We start from the raw sequence: 19,539 nt of genomic DNA, 5'->3' as shown, positions 1-19,539 counted from the left end.
GCCAAGGGGTCACCGGGGGCATCCCTCCGAGGAGTGCTGGCCCTCTGTCCTCAGCTCTCTTCCAGTGCAGAAGCATTTCTGCTTGCTACACAGGCGAGGTCGCCGTGGACGTAGCAAATTTCAGTCAACCACTACCTACCCACAGCCCTTCACTTTCCACACATAATCATGATAGAAAATAAGTTAAAAGAATTCTTTAAGGAGGAACCTGGGGAGATGATTCAAGATTTAAAGGTGCTTGCTTGCAAAGTCTGTCAGCCGGGGTTCAATCCCCCAGCACCCATGTAACACTGAAGGTGACAGCAAGAGACCCTATCTTAGAAGATGGTGCATAGATACCTCAAGGTTGTCCTCTGATCTGCACATGTAACCATACATATACACACATAGGCACTAAATAAATTAATACTAATAATAAATTTGAAAAATTATTTAAATATATATTACAAATTAATATGCCTTATTATTCCTCCAGATTAATTTTTTGTCTTATTTTTCAAATTTTTTGTTTATTTTTATTTATTTATTTGAGAGCAACAGACAGAGAGAGAGAGAAACAATGGGTGCACCAGGGCCTCCAGCCACTGCAAACGAACTCCAGACTCTTGCACCCCCTTGTGCATCTGGCTAACATGGGTCCTGGGGAATCGAGCCTCGAACCAGGGTCCTTAGGCTCCACAGGCAAGCACTTAACTGCTAAGCCATCTCTCCAGCCCAAATTTTTGTCTTTTTAAAAATAGTGTCAGGCTGGAGAGACGGCTTAGTGGTTTAGGCACTTTCCTTTGAAGCCTAAGGACCCATGTTGGATTCTCCAGGTCCCATGTAAGCCAGATGCACAAGATGACACAAGCACACAAGGTAGCACTTGTGCACAAAGTGGTGCACGTGTCTGGAGTTCAATTACAATGGCTGGAGTCTCTGGCACACCAATTCTCTCTCTCTTGCATAAGAAAAAAAGGCCAGGGCTGCAGAGATAGCTTACTAGTTAAGGTACTTGCCTGCAGAGACAAAAGACCCAGGTTCAACCCAGTACCCAAGTAAACCAGGTGCACAAGGTGGCACATGCATTTGGAGTTTGTTTGCAGTAGCTAGAGGCCCTGGTATGCCCATTCTGTCTGTGTCTGTCTCTCTCTTTTTCTGTCTCTGTCTCTCTGTCTCTCTCTGCTTATAAATAAATTAATTTAATTTAATTTAAAATTTTTAAAAAAGGGGAGATGGGAGAGATGGGTTAGTGGTTAAGTGCTTGCCTGTGAAGCCTAAGGACCTTGGTTTGAGGCTCGATTCCTCAGGACCCACATTAGCCAGATGCATGCATCTGGAGTTCATTTGCAGTGGCTGGAGGCCTTGGCACGCCCATTGTCTCTCTCTCTCCCTCCCTCTTTTTCTGTCTGTGGCTCTCAAATAAATAATAAATAAATAAATAAAACTTAAAAAAAAAAAAACAGCAGCAACAAGAAAAAGGCCAGTCTGTTGGACCTCAAAAAAAAAAATAGTGCCTAACATTCATTGTTTTAACTCTGTGACATTCAGCAATTACTAATTGGCTATTATGTTAATACTACTAAATGTAAATTCTACATTTATGCAATCCATAGAGGAATAAACATGTTTTTCTGTCATCATCTCTTGGCATTTTTCTTTTCCAGAATGACAACCAGAGGAGGTAGGTATGGTATAAACTTTTTGATATGTGTTATTAATATTACCTGGTGTTAGATAAAGAATAAAAATAAAAGTAAGCCAGGTATGGTGGCACACACCTTTAATTCTAGCACTCAGAAGGCTGAGGTAGGAGGATCACCACGAGTTTGAGGACAATGTAAGACTACAGAGTGAATTCCAGGTTAGCTTAGGCTACAGTAAGACCCTATCTTGAAAAAACAAAAACAAAAAAAGATTAAAAGTGGAGGCTGGGGAGATGGCTCAACAGATAAAGGCACTTTTTCCAAAGCCCGTTGAGATAGGTTGGATTCATAGTACCCATGTAAAACCAGATGCACAAAGTGGCACATGCATCTGTAGTTTGCAATGGCAAGAGGCCCTAACATGCCCATTTTCTTCTCCCACTCCCTGCTTGCCAATAAATAAACAAATAAATATTTAAAAATGAAAATAGGGCTGGATAAGTTAAGGCACTTTCCTGCAAAGCCAAGGGACCTAGGTTTTATTCCCCAGTATCCACATAAGCCAGATGCACAAGGTGGTGCATGCATCTGGAGTTTGTTTACAGCGGCTAGAAGCCCTGGTGCACCCATTCTCTATCTGCCTCTCTCTCTCTTTCTCTCTCTCTCTCTTCAAAATAAATAAATAAATGAAATGAAAATGAAAGTAGCCTAGTGTTTTGGCACATGCCTTTAATCCCAGCACTTGGGAGGCACTTGGGAGGATAATCATGAGTTTAAGGCCACTCTGAGATTACATAGTGACTTCCAGGTCTGTCTGAGCTACAGCAAGACCCTACCTCAAAAAATTTTTAAAAATATAAAGAAAGAAAATAAGACTATCATAGGATTATCACATTATCCCTCTTGAGTGGTACTTTCAAAACAGAAGGAAATATTAACTGCAGTTAAATAGTTTGTGTGTATTCACACCTGAGGTAAAAATAAAAATTCAAGATTTGGGGCGAGAGAGATAGCTCTTGCCTGTGAAGCCTAAGGACCCAGGTACAATTCCCCAGTACCCATTTAAGCCAGATGCTCAAGATAGTGCATGCATCTGGGATTTTGTTTGCAGTGGCTAGAGGCCCTGGAATGCACATCCTCTCTATGTGTCTCATTCTCTCTCTCTCACACACTCTCCCTCTCTCTCTCACTCTCACTTGCTCATCTCTCTCAAATAAGTTAAAAAAAAAATTGGTGGGGGGTTAGAGGTAAGGTATCACTCTAGCTCAGGCTGACCTGGAATTCACTATCTATTCTCAGGGTGGCCTCAAACTCAGGTAATCCTCCTACCTCTGCCTCCCGAGAGATTCGCATTTCTATATATGTTACATCATAAAATAGAGCATGGGGCAGAACTCCACAAGTAAACGTTAATGTTTACATAGCACAATGTATAGCTATTCACACTGGAAGAAATAAAGTCTATAAATAAATCTGTCATCAGTTCAGGTAAGAGTTTTGCTACCAAATGAGTTCATAAAAACAATCTGCGAAGTCTGGGCTACAGCAAGACCCTATATTAAAAAAAAAAAAAAATCTTAGACTTTCCAAGCTATTTTTATTTCCTTACAAAACGAGTGATCAAGGTATCAAAGAAAATAAGAATTTTACAGTAAAGTGGAGTTGAGGGACAGATTTTACTTACAAACTGTTGCAATAAGGGAAGAAAGACCTCAGTATAGAATTGCGCTCAGGGCTGGAGAGATGGCTTAGCAGTTAAGACGCTGACCTATGAACCCCAAGGGCCCAGGTCAGATTCTCCAGGTCCCACGTAAACCAGATGTACAAGGTAGTGCATGCATCTGGAGTATGTTCGCAGTAGCTATAAGCCCTAGCATACTCTTCTGTCTGTGTGACATATAAATAAAAATTTAAAACTTTAAAAAATTATTGAGCCTGGGGGTGATGGCCCACACCTTTAATCCCAGCATTAAGGAAGCAGAGATAGGAGGATCAGTGTGAGTTCAAGGCCAGCCGGAGACTACATAGTAAATTCCAGGTCAGCCTGGGCTAGAGCAAGACCCTACTTTGAAAAAAAGAAGAAGAAGAAATAAAGAAAGAAAAGATAAAATTGGGCTCAATTCCAAATTCAGCAAAGAGAAATGGAAGCCAACGAGCAGGATATGTGTCAATAACCAGAATTTTTGTTTGCTTGTTTGATTACTCTGGATAGAAAATTATTCACAAGAAAATCCTCAACAAAATATTAGCAAACAGAATACAAGAATAGATCAGGATCTGGGCATGGTGGCACACGCCTTTAATCCCAGCTCTCGGGAGACAGAAGTAGGAGGATCGCTGTGAGTTCGAGGCCACCCTGAGACTCCATAGTGAATTTCAAGTCAGTCTGGGCTAGAGTGAGACCCTACCTCAAAAAGCCAAAAAAAAAAAAAAAAAAGAAGAAGAAGAAGAAGACTATATCAAGAGCTGGAGAGATGGCTTAGCAGTTAAGGTGTTTGCCTGCAAAGCCAAAGGATCCCAGCTTGACTCTCCAGGATCCATGTAAGCCAGATGTGCAGAAGGGAGCACATGCCTCTGCAGTTCATTTGCAGTGGCTGGAGGCCTTGGCATGCCCATTCTCTCTCTGTGTTTCTCCCTCCCTCCCCCCCCCTCTCTCTCACCCTCTCACTATTTAACTCTCAAATAAATAAATAAAAATATTTATTTACCCCAACTAAGTAGGCTTTGTCCCAGAGATGCAAGGATAGTTCAACATATGCAAATTGATAAAATGTAATGCATTATATAAGTGGACAGAAGGACAAAAATCACATGATCATTTCATAGATGTAGAAAAAGCATTTGACAAAATCCAACATTCCTTCATAATAAAAGTCCTACAGAGACTGGGAATAGAAGGAACATATCTCAACATAATAAAGGCTATTTATGACAAACCTACAGCCTATCTAATACTAAATGGAGAAAACTTGAAGCTTTTCTACTAAAATCAGGAACAAGACATGGGTGTCCAATTTCCCCACTTTTATTTAATATAGTACTGGAAGTCTTAGCCATAGTAACAAGGCAAGAGACACACATAAAAGGGAAACAAATTTGAAAGTAAAAGATCAAGTTATCAATATTTGCACATGACATGATCTTTTTTATTTATTTATTTTATTTTTCAGGGTGAAGGACAGCGTTTATTATTATCATCTGTATGTACAGAAAGCTCAGTGGTGTACATTCAGCCCAGCTTGGTGGCCAGTTCTTTGGCCTTTGCCTTTTCCAGCTTGGCAATGTGAGCACAGATTTTGGACCCAGGACGTTGACCCCCCTAGTGGCGACGAATCTCATCGTATCTGTATTGTAGTTGGTCCTGATAGCTTCCACCAGTTTAGCCAGGGCTCCTTTGTCTTCCGAGTTGACCTGTGTGAAGGCAATGGTTGTGCACGTCTTCCTGTGGACCAGCCGCCCTAGCCTGGCCTTCCCCTTGATGATGCAGTATGGGACCCCCATCTTGCGACACGAGGCCGGCAGGAACACGGCCAGCTCAATGGGATCCATGTTATGTACAATCACTACCAGCTGAGCCTTCTTGTTCTCAAAGTCGTGGCGGTGTTGACCCCCGCTCGAAGGACAGGGGTCGCTTAGTCGGACGTCCCCTTTGCCAGCAGCTTTTTTCTGAGCCGGGGCCCACAGCCCGTGCTTCTTCTCCTGCTTAGTCTCTGGCCTGTACTTGTGGTCAGGCCTCAGCAGCTGGGTAGCTGTTTGGCGGTCCAAAGCCTGGGTGAGCTGGTTGATTGCAGGAGGCACTTTCAGCGGCTTATACGGGATAGCCCTTTGCCGCTGCAGCCGGATATAATGGGGCCATTTGACAAAGCGGGTGAGGTCCCTTTTGGGCTGAATCAGTAGCCTTCCTATATGCTAACAACAAACACACAAAAGATGAAATCAGAGAATCACTCCCATTCACAATTGCATTAAAAAAAGGGGGGGGGCTTGGAATAAACCTCACCAAGGAAGTGAAGGATTCCTACAATGAAAATTTTAAAACACTCGGGCAAGAAAGTGCAAAAGATACTAGGAAATGGGAAGACATCCCTTCTTCTTGGATTGGAAGAATCAATATTGTGAAAATGGCAATTTTACCAAAAGCAATCTACACATTTAATGCAATCCCCATCAAAATTCCAATGGCATTCTTCACAGAAATAGAAAAAACAATCCAAAAATTCATTTGGAGTGGGGCTTGGTGGCATATGCCTTTAATCCCAGCACTGCGGAGGCAGAGGTAGGAGGATCAGTGTGAGTTCAAGGCCATCCTGAGACTCCATAGTGAATTCCAGGTCAGCCTGGGCTAGAATAAGACCCTATCTCAAAAAAAAAAAAAAAAAATTCATTTGGAATCACAAAAAAAAACCTCGAATATATAAAACAATATTGAGGGCTGGAGAGATGACTTAGTGGTTAAGTGCTTGCCTGTGAAACCTAAGGACCCACCTTAGCCAGATTCACAAGGGGGCACACGCATCTGGAATTCATTTGCAGTGGCGCATCCATTCTCTCCCTCCCTCCCTCCCTCCTTCTCTCCCTCTTTCTCTCTCTGTCTGTAGCTCTCAAATAAATAAATAAAATAAACAAAATAAAATAAAACAATATTGAGCAACAAAAATAAGGCTGGTGCTATCACTATACCTGATTTTAACCTATACTACAGAATTATAGTAATATAAACAGCATGGTACTGGCACAAAAGCAGACATGCAGACATGGAACAGAATAGAGGACCCAGATGTAAGTCCAGGTAGCTACAGCCACCTGATATTCGATAAAAATGCCCAAAATACTCATTGGAGAAAAGACAGCCTCTTCAGCAAATGGATATGTATCTGTAGAAGGATGAAAATAGATTCATCTCTCTCTCTCTCCATGCACAAGAATTAAGTCCAAATGGATTAAAGGCCCTAACATCAGACCTGAAACTCTGAAACTGCTAGAGGAAAAAGTAGGAGAAACCCTTCAACATATTGGTCTTGGCAAAGACTTTCTGAATGTAACCCCAATTGCTCAGGCAATAAAAACACAGATTAACCACTGGGACCTCATGAAATTACAAAGCTTTTGCATGGCAAAGGACACTGTGAATAAAGCAAAGAGGCAACCTACAGAGGAGCTTTGCCAGTGTATAGCTTTGCCAGCTATACATCTGATAGAGGATTAATATCTAGGATATACAAAGAACTCAAAAAGTTAAATAATAAGAAATCAAACAAGCCAATTAAAAATGGGCTGTGGAATTAAATAGAGTTCTCAAAAGAAGAAATACAGATGAATATAAGCGTCTACAAAAATGTTCTATATCCCTAGTCAACAGGGAAATGCAAATTAAAACTATGTTGAGATTCCATCTCACTCCTTTCAGATTGTCTACCATCAAGAAAAAAAAAATGACCATAAATGCTAGAGAAGATGCATAAAAAGAGAAACCCTTCTACACTGCTGGTGGGAATGCAATCTGGTCCAGCCATTGTGGAAATCAGTGTGGAGGTTCCTAAGACAGCTAAAAATAGATCTACCATATGACCCTACTATAGCACTATAGGCATATATCCTAAGGACTCATCTCATTTCCCTAGAAGTACATGCTCTACCATGTTTCTTGCTGCTCAATTTATAATAGCTGGGAAATGGAACCAGCCTAGTTGTCCCTCAACTGATGAGTGGATAATGAAGATATGGCACATTTATACAATGGAGTTGTACTCAGTAGTAAAGAAAAATGAAGTTATGAAATTTGCAGGAAAATGGATGGATCTGGAAAGGATTATACTAAGTGAGGTAACTCAGGCCCAGAAAGCCAAACATCATGTGTTCTCTCTCATATGTGGATCCTAGCTACAAATGATTGGACTTCTGTGTGAGTAGGAAGAAAACTCAGTAGCAAAGGCCAGTAAGCTAGGAAAGAGATATAAAGGGAATAAAAAGGAAGGGAGGAGGTACTTACTTGGTATTGTACATATGTAAGTAGAAGAATAGATTAATGGGGGTGAAAATGCCTAAGTGAGGTCAAGGGAAGAGTTTGAATAAAGGAAAGGTGGAGGGAGGGCTTATCAAAACCTAAGAGGATATAAATAAATCATATGGAAACCTACTTTTTTGGACAATGAAACACACAGGAGCCACAGATTGTTACTAGAAAATTTTCAGTGCCAGGAATGGGATACCTTCTAGTGAGTTGTTGGCCAGGGAGGTTTCTGATGCCCCCAAAAGATTACAGGCCATTGCTGAGGCCCTTGGTTTTCCATCGGGAATAGATGGTAAGACCCTATTGCTGAAGACTCCACATAGTTGGGCTGCAAGACTACTGAAAAACCTGCAAGAACTAAGCTGATAAACTCCTCCATGTAGACCAGCTGACAAAAAGCTAGAAGAAGCCAGTAATATCAGAAAGCCTATGTGGAACCACACCCTTCCTACAGGAAGAGAGTAAGGGTACATCCCAGGAGCAAGATGGGAGGCCCGCACTTACAGGGAAGGGGCAAGGAGGAACTAAAGCTTGGATCTTGGGTGAGGCAGTCTGGAAAGACAGGAAGAATCCGGCTTAGAAGTGAACGCACTACCTTGCCTCTTCCCCTCCCGCACCACACCATCTTTCATATAGCATGCACAATCAATCACAAATTGAAAAGCTTGGATCTAGTCCCTACAAAACTGTCTACCAGCCAGGTGTGGTGGTACATGCCTTTAATTCCAGCACTCAGGCAGCAGAGGTAGCAGGATCACCGAGTTCGAGGCCACCCTGAAAAGACATTGTGAAGTCCAGGTCAGCCTGGGCTAAAGTGAGACCCCCTACCTTGAAAAACCAACAACAACAACAACAACAAAAATGTCTGCCAAACAACTAGAGGCTGATGCACTTACCCACTGACACTGTTGGTAGAAGGTTCCTCCCTGAGGCATTTACTATCTCATACTTTCTGAACTTGCCCGAATCACTTGTGGGCTTCTTCTTAGAGAAGACCCTGAGGTGAAAGTTGAACTGTCGCTGGGTGTAGTGGCACATGCCTTTAATCCTAGCAGACGTAGGAGGATTGCCGTGAGTTTGAGGCCACCCTGAAATTATATAGTGAATTCCAGGTCAGTCAGCCTGGACTAAAGTGAGACTCTCAAAAACCAAACAAACAACAAAAAAAAAGTTAAACTGTCCTTGTCAGGTGGGGTGCTGTCTGGTAGAATCTGAGCTCACATGGAATGTTTACCATAGCATCGGCTTAAATCAGAAACAGGTCAAAGCCATGTGACTGGACATCAACCACATCTGTAACACCTGGTTCCTCAGCTCTCCCATCTTTTTTGTTGTTGGTTTCTAACGGTACGGTCTCACTCCAGCTCAGGCTGACCTGGAACTCACTCTGTAGTCTCAGGATGGCCTCAAACTCATGGTGATCCTCCTACCTTGGCCTGAGCCACCATACCAGGTGGGCTTCATCTCTTATTTTCCAATGTTTCTACACCCACCTCTTTTGTGTGTGTGGCTTTTCAAGATAGGGTCTCACTCTAGCCCAGGCTGATCTATAATTCACTATTTAATCTTAGGGTGACCTTGAACTGGGATTAAAAATGTGCACCACCATGCCTGTCCCTCCCCCCTCTTTGAGACAAGGTCTCTAGCCAGGCTAATCTGAAACTCACTCTGTACCTCCATGCTGGCCTCAACTCACAGTGGTCATTTTGCCTCAGCCCCGAGAGTGCTGGGATTAAAGGGTTGCACCACGATGTCTGGACTTATCACTGGGCTTCTCAGTCACAGTCTCAATGGGATACAAAAGTTCTTGATCATCCTCTTTTCCTGGAGATTTAGATTTTTTTTATTTAGTATTTCTTTATTGGACTTCAGCAGAAATTGTGTAAGGACACATCATATGTTGGCACCATTGTTCCCCTATTCCTGCCACCATCCCACGGGGTTTGGGGGGGGACATCTCTATGGCACTGTGTATATTCACCATGGGGTTATGGGTGATAAGCAGTGGACACAGCAGCCAGATAAATAAATGTTGCTGTGTGGGTCACTTGGAAAGTTTGGCTAAATGCATTATGCCCCTGGCCATCCCTAAACCTTGGATGGACAGAGGAGCTGGCAGCAGGCTTTCAGGGTACCCCCCCCCACCGATTTTAGCGAAGTGTTGCCAGGGGAACAATGCATGGAACACACAGGATGTTGTGTCCATCCCAGCCTTGGCTTGTGGGCTGTCTAGTGTCCAGTAGGTCCTCATAGCTACCAGTGTATGTGAGTGTGGTCTGTTGTTTTTAAGACAGGGCCTCACTAATTTGCCTAGGTTAGTCTCAGACTCTTGGGCTCAAGTGACCATCTTGCCTCAGCCTTGCTAGTGCCAGAACTACAAGTACACCATGACTCCCAGCCTTACATTTGGCTCTTTTTTTTTTTATTTATTTGTTTGCAGAGGGAGAGTGAGAGAAAGAGAGTGAATGAGAATGGGTGTGCCAGGGCCTCTAACTCCAGATCCATGTGCCACTTTGTGCATCTGGCTGCTGAGCCATTTCATCAGCCCTACAGTTGGATCTTAGTCTTACTTGTTCACTCATCCACACACAGTTGACTCAGTCAGTGAAAGTGTGAAAACAGAAATATGACATGCACAAAGCAGACAGCAAGGTATAGCAAACGTTTTACTTTTTAATTTTAATTAATTTATTTATTTAAGAGAGTGAGAGAAGAAGGGGGGGGGGAGAATGGACATGCCGGGGCCTCCAGCCACTGCAAACCAATTCCAGAATCATGCACCACTTTGCAGATCTGGCTTATATGGGTCCTGGGGAACTGAACTGAGGTCCTTTGGCTTTGTGGGCAAGTGCCTTAACTGCTAAGGCATCTCTCCAGCCTAAAAGTTCTCTTTTTTAATATTTTATTTTAATATTTGACAGAGAGAAAGAATGGGCATCCCAGGACCTCCAGTAGCAACAAACAAACTCCAGATGTATGTGCCACCTTGTGCATCTGCCTTATGTGAATCCTGGGGAATCGAACCTGGGTCCTTTGGCTTTGCAGGCAAGTGCCTTAACAGATAATCCATCTCTCCAGCCTGCAAAAGTTCTCTTGCTTGCTTTTCTTCCTTGGCTGAAATTGTGAATTAAAGGGAAAAATTACATATTGGTCTGGAGACATGACTTAGTGGTTAAGATGCTTGCCTGTAAAGCCAAAGACCCAGGGTCAATTCTCCAGTACCCACATAAAGCCAGATACACAAGGTGGCACATGTATCTGGAGTTCATTTGCAATGGCTACAGGCCGTGGCATGCCCATTCTCTCTCTTTCTCTCCTCTCAAATAAATAATTTAAAAATATATATTATTTATTTGCAAGCAGAAAGAGAGAAAAATGATTGTGCTAGAGCTTCCTTTCAATGAAAATGAATGCTAGTGCATGTGCTACTTTGTGTATCTGGCCTTATGTGGGTACTGGGGAATTAAACTGGGGCCAGAAAGCTTTGCAAGTAAGTGGCTCCTTTAACCACTAACTACTTCGCAAGCCCTGAATTTTTTTTTTCCATGTGTATATTGTGTATGTAGAGTTTGTGTGATGTGGTGTATGTGTGGTGTGGTGTGGTAATGTGTGCATGTGATGTATGCACATGGGATGCAGATGTATAGGCTCCATGTACACACATGCAGAGGTGAGAGAATGTCTAATCCACTTCTATCACTCTTTTGTGTTCTTGGTTTGAGGTGGAGTCTCTCATTGACCCAGCAGCTGCCACTTTCAGTCAGATTGACTGACCAGTGAGCCCCATTGATTCTCTTTCACTGCTTCCTATAGGACTGGCGTTACAAGTATGCATAGCTATGCCCAGCTTTTTACATGGGTGCTGGGGATGGGACTCAGGATGTGTTGCAGTCAGGTTCACATTGCTGGTAGAAATAACCCAATCAAAATCAGCTTGCAGGGGGAGGGAGAGGTTTATTTTGCCTTACATACTTGAGGGAGGAAGCTCCACGATTGCAGGGAAAATGATGGGATGAGCAGAGGGTGGACCTCACCCCCTGCCTACATAAGGTGGACCATAGCAACAGGAGAGTGTGCCAGGCACTGGCAAGGGGACACTGGCTATAATACCCATAAGCCCACCCCCAACAGTACACTGCGTCCAGGAGGCATTAATTCCCAAATCTCCATCAGCTGGGAACCTAGCATTCAAAACACCTAAGTTTTTTTTTTTGGTTGTCGTTTTTTTAGAGGTTCTGACAATTTTTTTTTTAATTTTTTTTTGTTGTTGTTGTTTTTATTTATTTATTTGAGAGCAACAGAGAGAGAGAAAGAGGCAGATAGAGATAGCGAGAGAGAGAATGGGCGCGCCAGGGCCTCCAGCCACTGCAAACGAACTCCAGACGCGTGCGCCCCCTTGTGCATCTGGCTAACGTGGGTCCTGGGGAATTCAGCCTTGAACCAGGGTCCTTAGGCTTCCCAGGCAAGCGCTTAACCACTAAGCCATCTCTCCAGCCCGGTTCTGACAATTTTATTACAGCTCTTTTGTGTGTGGTGTTTGCATGCAAAACACCTAAGTTTATGGGGGACACCTGAATCAAATCACCATAGGATGTCTCCACCCTCCCATGCCCTCATCCTTTTGCATCAAGTATTCTTACCTTCTGAGCCATCACCCCAACCCCAAAATAAGAATTTTGTTGTTGTTGTTTTGTTTTGTTTTGTTTTTCGAGGTAGGGTATCACTCTAGCTCAGGCTGACCTATAATTCACTATCTTGTCTCATAGTGGCCTTAAACTCATGGCAATCCTCCTACCTCTGCCTCCCAAGTGCTGGGATTAAAAGCATGTGCCACTATGCCTGGCTTAAGATATGAATTTAAAGAAGAGAAAAAGGAGCATAGCCAACTGTTATTGTTATGCCCAGTTCTTGGCACCCCCAGTGACCATCAAGGAGAACCATACACATATGCAAGAGCAAGGGGCTTTATTTCAGGCTTAAACTTGAAGTCTCTTGACTTCACCAATGCAGTGGATCCATACAAGAACCCCCAGTAGCGGGAGGGTAGGGTTTATATAAGCATTTGAACAAAGAAGTAAGGGATGGGTACATGATTGTTTGATTTAAACAGTAACTGCACTTGCACTCTTCTGATTGGCCTGGGATTTTGGCAGGCAAAGTTGGGGGCAGGAGCTAGGGGAACTCCAGGCAGATGAGGTAATCTCCATTGTGATTGGCTAAGCAAGTAGTGGTAACATTTGTATGCTTTCGATCGGCTGGGGCAGAAAGGCAGAAGGGACAGGCCTCAGGCATGTCCTGGGCATGTCTAGGGATGACTCAGGCCCTTGGGTGGATATCTTTCCTGACTATATGTCAGGGTGATTGCCTTCTGCTTAAGCAGGAACCTGAAATTTAGGCCTAGCCAGGGCAGCACCCTACTGAATCCCTTCATGACATCAGTTTAGTTTCTGGGTCTTTCATTATCTACAATGGTGGGAGAGAAAAGAGACTAGGTAATGACAGGGCTAAGCTGTCATCAAGAGAAAAATCCAGGAACAGTGGAGGCCAAGGGAGGAGGATCACCATAAGTTCTAGGCCAGCCCGGGGCTACATAATTAGTTCTAGGTCAGCCTGGCTTAGAGAGAGACCCTGCTTCAGAAAACAAAAAACACTTGGGAGGTAGTGGTAGGCACGAAGATGGCCATGAGGCCACCATGAGACTACATAGTGAATTCCAAGTCAACCTGTGCTAGAGTGAGGCCCTACCTCAAAAAAACCAAAAACTGAAGATGGCTTCTGGAGTGGTATGCCAAGTTTTATGGACTATTCTGATGAGAGTTTGAGAATCCTAAGTGCAGATGGTGTTGAACTTCAAGGCTTGGCTTATGAATTTTCTAAGGGGAAGGAAAGACTACAGAGGACTTTGTTGGAACTGGGATACTGGCATAAGGGCTGGCTGCATCCTGCTGCTCAGGCCCAGAGAGTCTGATGAAGGATAAGTTTGTAATGGACTGATGTGCTTGACTGAAGATAATTGGACTGAGAGACTTAAGAATTTTAAGTTGGAAAACATGCAAGTTAAAATTACAGGCATGAGACTGGTCTTAGGTTACTGAACCTGCTATTGTCAAATACATTAGCAATCTTATGGAAGATGCCCCAACTACTTTATATTAAAACAATGTAAAGGATGCCTGAGGAAAGACTATCATAGAAATGCAAACTCTTTTGGAAAGAGTTGACTAGAGAAGGAACCTGCTTTTCAAGGTATAATTTATTTTGTCACTGAATCAAGAATATGGTTGTGTCCTGCATACCTGATATTGGTTTCAGAAGCATGAAAAATGTGAGGAGTGGTCATGAATTGCACATGGTTCCAGGAGCCACTATTGAGATGCAGCATGAGGCAGCCTGATGCCCTGGTAGGCAGAAAGAGCCTTTGGAAGATGGACTGTGGTTTGCATGAAGACTTGAAGATGCTTTGGATATACCAGGACTATGCAAGGGCTACCATAGAGCACACTGTGGCCTAGGATTCAAGTGTTCCCTGGCTACTCTGCCCAGCTGGCGGGGCGAAATTGGAAAATCTGGAGATTGTCAGTCTCTGGTTATACTGAACTTGAACTGCAGAAATTTGATGTTTGTTTGATGGTGGTTGAGTTTGCTTATTTGAGTCTCTCCTTGCTATGCATTATACCAGTTGAAAATGTTTACTCTGTGTCTTTATATGTTGAAAGTATTTAACTTGTTTGATTTTACAGGACTTACTATCTTAAATTGGTCAAGACTGTGGGGACTTTTGAAATTGAGCTGAGTACAATTTACAACATGTGATGGTTATGAATCTATTGGGGGCCAGGGACAGAATATGTAGTTTGAGTAGATGGCCCCCAATATATTCAGTGTTTTATTAGTTTTTAGTTTGCATCTGTAGCCACCTGGCTGGGGGCAGTTTGACTGAGCAGATCTTAAGGTGTGGTGGTGGGTTTGAGATTTCAATCTAAAGATATGCAAAGTGTGCCTATCTGGAGTTCCTGAAGTTTGATGTGCTGTGTGGCTTTTGGCTTTTTGACTTGTGCTTCTCTCTTTCTCTGCTTGGACCTGTGAAGGCAGGCCAGCTTCTTTTGCCATTATGGAACTTTCTCTGGATCTGTAAGCTTCAGTAAGTATCCCTTCCTCCATAACTGTGCCTAGTCTGGAAGTTCATCTCAGTGAACCTAAAGCTGTCTGCTATAGGAGGCAGAGGTAAGAGGACTACCTTGAGCTCAAGACCACCCTGAGACTACATAGTGAATTTCAGGTCAGTGTGGGCTAGAGAAAGACCCTACATCAAAAGAAAGAAAGAAAGAAAGAAAGAAAGAAAGAAAGAAAGAAAGAAAGAAAGAAAGAAAGAGAAGGGAAGGGAAGGGAAGGGAAGGGAAGGGAAGGGAAGGGAAGGGAAGGGAAGGGAAGGGAAGGGAAGGGAAGGGAAGGGAAGGGAAGGGAAGGGAAGGGAAGGGAAGGGAAGGGAAGGGAAGGGAAGGGAAGGGAAGGGAAGGGAAGGGAAGGGAAGGGAAGGGAAGGGAAGGGAAGGGAAGGGAAGGGAAGGGAAGGGAAGGGAAGGGAAGGGAAGGGAAGGGAAGGGAAGGGAAGGGAAGGGAAGGGAAGGGAAGGGAGGAGGGAGGGAGGGAGGGAGGGAAGGAGGGAAGGAAGGAAGGAAGGAAGGAAGGAAGGAAGGAAGGAAGGAAGGAAGGAAGGAAGGAAGGGAGGGAGGGAGAGAGAGAGAGGGAGAAGGAAGAAAGGAAGGCTAAAATTGTTTAGGCTGGGCATGGTAGTGCACACCTTTAATCTCAGCACTAGAGAGGCAGAGGTAGGAGGATCACTGTGAGTTTGAGGCCACCCTGAGATTACATAGTGAATTCCAGGTCAGCCTGGGCTAGAGTGAGACCCTACCTTGAAACACCCCCCCCCCCAAAAAAAAAAGAAAAAAGAAAAGAGATGGTTCTTCTGTCAAGGAGGAAGTTCTCTCAAATCTAGAAACTGTTAGCATGCCAGAAGATGGGGAACTGCAAATAATGGCTTAAACAAAGGTCAGTTGGAACCGCACATGTATGTAATCCTTTTAAAAATATTGCATGTATCTATTTGGTGTGTGTGTGTGTGTACGTACTAGCTTTGTTTGAGGTCTGAAGACCCAAACTCAGGTGCTCAGAATTGTGCAGCACACACTTAATCCACTGAGTCATCTTCCCCACATGGGTATGCAGTCTTTTTGTGTTGAAACTTTGACTAAAACATTCTTTGTCATGTGACTATTCTGAGAGAACAAATGTCTTTATCTCAGATTGGGGGCCAATAACAGACAGGAACAATTCCACCCAAGTCTAGTTTGGTGAACCAGTGGTTTATTAGTGTTATTTAAGCAACAAGGAAGAGGAGTTACTTACACAAACATAGGTGACTCAAAGGCAGCTACATAATGGAAAAGTCCAGCCCAGCCTGGGTGATGAGTCACAAAAAGCTGCATCCCTGATCAACTTGCCGATACATAAAGAGTCTCCTCCCTCCATTAATCATTCACTGCTTTCATAACTTTCCTGAGGAAATGTTTCAATTTGGGGGAAAAATAGCTACACAACATTCCCTCAGTAAAGTTTTATAGTATTTCAGGGGTGGGAAGAAGAGAGGAGAGGACAGAGGAAAGTTCCAACATTCCGTCTACTGCCTCAGGTGCATCCTACTTCTATGTGTGACTGTAGTGCAGCTGTTTCCTCCAAAGTGAAATAGCCTCTCCTGGAAGGAAGAGAGGGACTTAGAAGATTTGGAAGTAACCAAACTTACAAGATTCACAAAGCTCCTGACACTGACAAGACTCTGCTATTGGTTGCATACCAGAATGAGATGGTAAGTTCCTAATGCTGAAGACACTATATGCTTTGACTCAGGACATAGAGAACGCAGGCAGGGAGTGATCTCCCAGTGTAATATGGGGTCAACAGATGTTTGTTTGCATTTCCTCAGAAAAATTCACAAAACAAAAAGTCCTAGAAAGGGTTCAGGAGAATGGTCAGCAGTTAAAGGCACCTGCTTGCAATGCCTAACAGCCTAGGCTCAATTTCCTAGCACCCACATAAAGCCAGATGCACAAGGTTGTACATGCATCCGGAGTTCAGTTGTAGTGGCTAGAAGCCCTGGCATGCCCATTCTCTCCTTAACCCTGTCTTTCTCTCTCAATAAATAAATAAACAAACAAACAATCAAATGTGCATCTAGTCTAGCTACTGGTTCCCTTTTGAAACTCTGTCCCCTTCACTATGCATGGTACTTGGACTTGCCATCTTGACCGTGACCTAATTGGGACAGGACACTTAAGCTGGATTTCTATTGGGAATGTTCTTTCCTTCACCCAGTATTAGCAGTCTACCCAACATCGGGCTAGAACACCACAAGAGTCTCAGGATTCAAAGTATTTTCACCAATTGTCTTTCTTGCACAGTGTAGAGCACCAAAGTGCTCCCACTTGGGCAAGGAGCCAAGTTTAAGTTCCAGCACAGCTGCAAGTAAATAGTGACTACCTTATCCACAAAACAGTACCAGTTACTTCCAAGACTGAACTCCAAGCACCACAGAGATGGGAAATGAAAGCAAACACAAAGAAATAAGCACTGTTCCAGGCCCTCAATTAGTACAGGTGTGTCAGAAAGACAGGACTAAACACTGCCTCCTAATGGGTGAGTCTCACATAACATGAAAAACCAAGACAATATAACAAGCCCATAGCAAAGGACACCCAAGAGAGGCTCTACAGGAAACTCCAAAGATCTCAAAAGAGCTGGGCGTGGTGGCACACTTAATCCCAGCACTTGGTAGGCAGTGGTAGGAGAATTGCCATGAGTTAGAGGCCAGCCTGAGACTATATAGTGAATTTCAAGTCAGCTTGAGTGACAAAATAACTGAGTGGGGTGCTGCATGCCTTTAATCCCAGCAGGTAGATACAGGTAGGTGGACCTCCGTGAATTTGAGGCCACTCTGAGACTATGTAGTGACCTAGAATTAAGGGGCTTGCCAACAAAGCCTAATGACCCAAATTCAATTCCCCAGAACCCATATAAAGCCAGATACACAAAGTGGTGCATGCATATGGAATCTGTTTGCAGTGGCTAGAGGAACTGGTGTGCCTATTCTGTTGGTGTCTCTTCTATCTCACTCTGCTTGGAAATAAATTTTAAAAATATAAATATATGTATGTATATATATATATATATATATATATACACCCATACAGCAACCTATCTATCTACATTTTGATGTAGGGTTTTGCTCTAGCACAGGCTGATGTGGAATTCACTCTGTAGTCTTAGGGTTGCCTCAAACTCATGACAATCTTCCTACCTCTGCCTCACAAGTACTGGGATCAAAGGCGTGTGCCATCACACTTGACAAAAACATTAAAAAAAAAAAAAAGAATTGGAAGCTGGGCATGATGGCACACACCTTTAATCATAGCACTTGTGAAGCAGAGGTAGGAGGATCACTGTGAGTTCAAGGCCACCCTGAGACTATAGAGTGCATTCCAGGTCAGCCTGGGCTAGATGGAGACCCTACTTTGAAAAACCAAAATGAGTAAGTAAGTAAATAAGAATTGGATCAATCAGTCAAATCTAGTGGGAAGTTCAAAAAAGTATATGAAGAGAACATAAGAGAAATTCACAATACCCTGAAAGATTAAATGTCCAAATTATAATCATACAAAAAGGACAAAAACTTAAGGACAATGGCATAGAAAATATTTGTAATACTATTATAGAAGAGAATTTCCCCAATCTAGGGAAAGAGAAGACCATCTAGGTATAAGAGGTATGAGCAACAGCAAACAGACTAAACCAAAAAAGAAATTCCTACGATGGGGCTAGAGAGATGGCTCCGTAGTTGAAGGTGCTTTGTTATAAAAACCTTACTGGTTTGATTCCATAAAACCAGATGCACAAAGTGGCACAGGCATCTAGAGTTCATTTGCAGTGGCTGGAAGCTCCTGCATACCTCTTTCCCTAATCCTTTCTTAAATAAATAAATAAATAATAAATCTTTAAAAAAGAAATTTAGCCAGGGATGGGATACCTTCCAGTGAGTTGTTGGCCAGGGAGGTTCCTGATGCCTCCAAAACATTATAGGCCATTGCAAGACCCTTGGTTTCCCACCAGGAATAGATGGTAAGGCCCTATTGCTGAAGACTGCACATACTTGGGCTGCAAGACCACTGAAAAATCCTGCTGGAACTGAGCTGATAACCTCCTCCATGTAGACCAGCTGGCAGAAAGCTGGAAGAAGCCATTCTACATGCAGTTCAATGGGAGAAAGAAATATCACCAATGAAGATACTCAACAGTGGACACTGCAAGCCTTATATTTGGCAGCCAGGCCAAATGAGCCAATGGATGCAATAGTGGCATGTCTATCGTGGTGGAAACCAACTGCCTTCTAATTGGACTGGAGGCCCGCTCCATGGTAGGGAATACATCTGGGATACTGAAAACTTAAAACAGGGGTAGCCATGAACCCTAAGGGGGTAACATCTGCTCATGTCTGGATAAATGTATATACTATGCTTATCAAACTGCCCAGTAAGCACTTCTCTTAATATTCATACCCTTATATTAATGCTACTCTCACTTTGGGTAGAGAATCTTCTCTTTTCAGATGGTAGTGACCTTGGGACGACTCAGAAGGTATCATGGTGCTGGAAAGAAGTGACTGGAGTACTGAGTAATATCTCAATCACACCTTCCAAGGCTCAGGGTCTAATGCAAAAGAGGTGGCAGAAAGAATGTCAAGCCAGGGGAAGGGTAGGACTCCTTACAAAATGCTCCCTCCAGACATAAAATGGCCTGGATATCCATGACTTCACAGTGCCTGACACTACCTACACAAGACCATCATAAGAGGAGG

General features: G+C 43.3%; 1 pseudogene; it reads right to left on the bottom strand.

Annotated features, from left to right (window-relative positions):
- Positions 1–4,854: 4,854 nt before the first annotated feature.
- The window catches only part of LOC101617283, a 33,866-nt pseudogene continuing 19,181 nt past the window's right edge, over positions 4,855–19,539 (bottom strand).

This window comes from Jaculus jaculus, chromosome 3 (genome assembly GCF_020740685.1).
Source record: "Jaculus jaculus isolate mJacJac1 chromosome 3, mJacJac1.mat.Y.cur, whole genome shotgun sequence".
NCBI lineage: Eukaryota > Metazoa > Chordata > Mammalia > Rodentia > Dipodidae > Jaculus > Jaculus jaculus.
The sequence above is the reverse complement of the archived record's forward strand: the minus strand, read 5'-3'. Positions and strand labels throughout refer to the sequence as shown.